Genomic DNA, 3831 nt, shown 5'->3' on the forward strand with positions numbered 1-3831 from the left:
AGTGTGTTTTTTATATATATATATATATATATATATATATATATATATATATGTGTGTGTTGTTCAGAATCTGTTGATTTTGTCTCATCGGCTCCTGTGATTCTGGATCCAAACACTGCAAATTCTTCAGTTATGAACAAATACATTCTATTTGCAGATCTACACATGACAATATAGTGTCATTATTCAGATCAATTTAAATAGTTCCAAATGAAGCTAAAGTAAATTAATGAATGTATGTAATAGAAATCAATGAATGTATGTAATAGAAATCCTTCACTTGCTCATGTAAAATCAGTTCTCACTTCAGTGCGGCTTTACTGAAATCTAGTGGTGAAATTGAGCAACTGACTGAAAACGTCAATGGCTTCATTAGATGACAGTCAACAATAATAAACAATATCACAATTTATTTGATAAGTCTGAATTACACTATATAAATTATATACAGGACTATGTTCTTAATTGAAGGAATTTTATTATAGCAATAAAAGGCCTATTGACAGCGATGAATAATGAGCATGTTTGAATAACACCAGCCTTGAATCAAAATATTGTATTCAATAATAGTTTTTCCTGTATTTTCCAAAATGGCAATTTTATGGTTAGTTTATGTAGGCTACTACAAGCACTTATGCATTAAGCCATCAAGGATTTTATACAAATATGTTCGTTTTGAAATATAACAGAATGAGGAAGAAAAATCTATTCTGATTATTCTGGTTTGTGGATTATGTGTGAATTTGTGTTGATTACTCATCGATTACTCATTACATGCATGTGCGTATCATGAAGCAATCTGAAACATTTTCCCTGCAAATATTTCTGCAGTTATTAGCCTACCTATTTATGTCCTGTATTTCTGTCAAATGAACCAACAATGCCAATAATTCACGATTTAATACCAAAAAGCACTGAACCTTCCCCTAACATTCCCATATGGTTCCCATTTGGTTATTTTGTTTTTGGGAACCAAATAAGACTGTTCTAGGAACGTTCCCTCTAGGTTCAGATAACCTTCCCAGAATGTTCCTGCAGGTAAACTAATTAAAACAATGCAGATGTTACTGTGATGACCAATAGAGACATTATTCTAATGCTGAACTATGCAATCTTTCATAAACAAACTCTATTTTGCAGAAATTCATGCCCAAAATAAGCTTTTAATAAAGTGTAGAAATTAGAGCAGTCAAATTGCACTATAATGATCAGATATATCCAATTTTATAGCTAAAATATTAAGCCAAGGTTAAGCATATGTGAAAAGCATGTCAGAAACACCTGGGTTTGTTTATATCTTTTATTACTGCGTGCCTCTGATCTGCACACGCTTTCTCCTGTCTTCCACAGAAAGACATGTACTCGCATAATTTTGGTCTGTCTTTACCTGCTTTCTCAATTAGCTCAGTAATTTCATGAAGCTAGGAATTTTCCTGTCCTCCATACTTTATTATATAGATGCCATATAATATTCACAGATGCATCAGACAGGTTTTTAATCATAGTATGGTAATGGCATAGGCTATCTCGTCTTTACCAGATTTTTGATTGGCTCCTCCCTTAGTTCTTCTCAATTCAAGAATGTTATCAGAAGACCATTTCTTCACGATTTTGTTTATTATCCTTTCTACTTTATTTGTGTTTGTTCATTCATATTAATTTCTTCATTTGAATATTTATTCCTGCAATTTTATATCACTTACATACTTATGTAATGCCTCCCAATGTGTGGTTTTACCTTTTTTTTTTCATCTTTTCATCTGTTTTTTGGTAAATCCATACCTATTTTACATGTGATTAGATAGTGATCACTACCTATTGTATTGTTAGTGCCTCACATTTTGCATTTAAATCTATAACATCAATATCCCACTTCTGTTTTAATAAATGTGACCTGCCTGTATGTCCTTCAAGTACAAAGAGTAAATGTCAAACACATGTTTCTGCTTTTGTGCTATCTTGTTTCTTTTGTTTTAATGTGTAAATCAGAAGGAAGTGGATGTGAAAAAATGCTCTGGTTCTGTCGTTAACTTGTGTGTATTCACACAGAACCGAAGCTCCAGACCATCCCTTGTACAATAGTGTTGATCTCGATCAGATTTTAAGATCAGATGTCCGATAACAGATAATAATATCAATACTAATAAAATTAAAAACATTAATATTAAATCACCACCCAGCATCTGATAAGACAAACAAAGAGTTAAACATGAGACAAGATGATGAAGATGCTGAAGCTCCACCCTCTTACATCACTTACCAGGAAGTGACTGTCTTATTTCTCCTCTCTCTTCTTTACTAATAAAACCACAAAAGAATCAGTAATCAGTGGAGAATGAAGAGAAAAACTTTGAAGAAGGATTTTTTTTTTTGAGCCGTTTGTATCTGAACAGACAGCATGATTTTTGTGATTATGCATTTTTTTTAACCATTATTCAAAAAGTTGAAGTTTAAACTACTGGAGCTCAAACAGTGAAAATGGATTCACTATCTGCAGAAGAGCTTTCTTGTCCTGTATGCTGTGAAATCTTCAAGGCTCCTGTTATTTGATCGTGTAGTCACAGTTTCTGTAAAGAGTGTCTTCAACAGTTCTGGAAAACCAGGGAAACTCAGGAGTGCCCTGTCTGCACGGCAGCCAATGGAGGGAGACAAGTACTGGCGTAATGTGCTCCCACTTACGTGTGTGCGTCAATAAACTCGCAGCAGAGTTCTGTACTAACTGCAAACAAGAAAGGACAGAATGACTAAGATCAAGATAACGTGATTTACAATAGTCCAGCCGTGATTAAATTAAAGCATGAATATTCTTTTTTGTGTACAAAAAAATTAAGAAATTACTTGATTTTTGAGATTTGACGAAGATGGAAAGAGCAAGACCTAACAATTGAATTAACTTCCTTATCCATTTTAAGGTGACTATCTATAATATAGCCCAGATTTTTAACATGTATTTTCAAATCAAACTTAAATTGAGAGAACTTTGCTTTTAAAGGGACTGAGGAGGATGCTGGACCAAACACAATGATTTCAGTTTTCGATTCATTAAGATGCAAGAAATTTGTAGACATCCAATTTGTTAAGTCTTTCAAACAGGCTGCCAAGACCTCAAAATCATTTATATCTCTTTTTTAATGGTAAGTAGATTTGAATATCATCTGCAAGGCAATGGAAGGAAATTCCATGTTTCCTAAAAATATTCCCCAACAGAAGCATATAAAGAGAAAATAAAATGGGAGCAAGAATACAACCTTGTGGGACTCCACAGGTAAGCTTGGCTACAGATGAAGTGTGTTGTGCAATAAACTGCACAACATCTGTTATGCAAGCAAGATGCAAACAATTCCAGAACATTACCCCGTAGGCCCACATAGTGCTCTAGACGAGACATGAGAATGGAATGATTAACTGTATAAAACACTGCTGTGAGGTCTAAAAGTATTAATAATTACTAACTACTAAAAGTATGTTAATGAATTCCAATCATTCGTAAATAGGGTGCTCGTGCACGTGATTATGCATTTTTTTTAACCATTATTCAAAAAGTTGAAGTTTAAACTACTGGAGCTCAAACAGTGAAAATGGATTCACTATCTGCAGAAGAGCTTTCTTGTCCTGTATGCTGTGAAATCTTCAAGGCTCCTGTTATTTGATCGTGTAGTCACAGTTTCTGTAAAGAGTGTCTTCAACAGTTCTGGAAAACCAGGGAAACTCAGGAGTGCCCTGTCTGCAGGAGACTATCTTCTCATGCTGAACCTCCATATAATCTTGCATTAAAAAACTTGTGCGAGTCGTTTCTGAAACAGAGAAATGAGAGACATTCATCTGGGGAGT

The 3831-nt window shown here is 34.0% G+C and overlaps 1 pseudogene; it reads left to right on the forward strand.

The window, feature by feature from the left end:
• Positions 1-3578: 3578 nt before the first annotated feature.
• Positions 3579-3831, forward strand: part of LOC107666957 (tripartite motif-containing protein 35-like) — an 18370-nt pseudogene continuing 18117 nt past the window's right edge.

This window comes from Sinocyclocheilus anshuiensis, unplaced genomic scaffold (genome assembly GCF_001515605.1).
Source record: "Sinocyclocheilus anshuiensis isolate Anshui unplaced genomic scaffold, SAMN03320099.WGS_v1.1 scaffold1523, whole genome shotgun sequence".
In the NCBI taxonomy this organism is placed as follows: Eukaryota; Metazoa; Chordata; class Actinopteri; order Cypriniformes; family Cyprinidae; genus Sinocyclocheilus; species Sinocyclocheilus anshuiensis.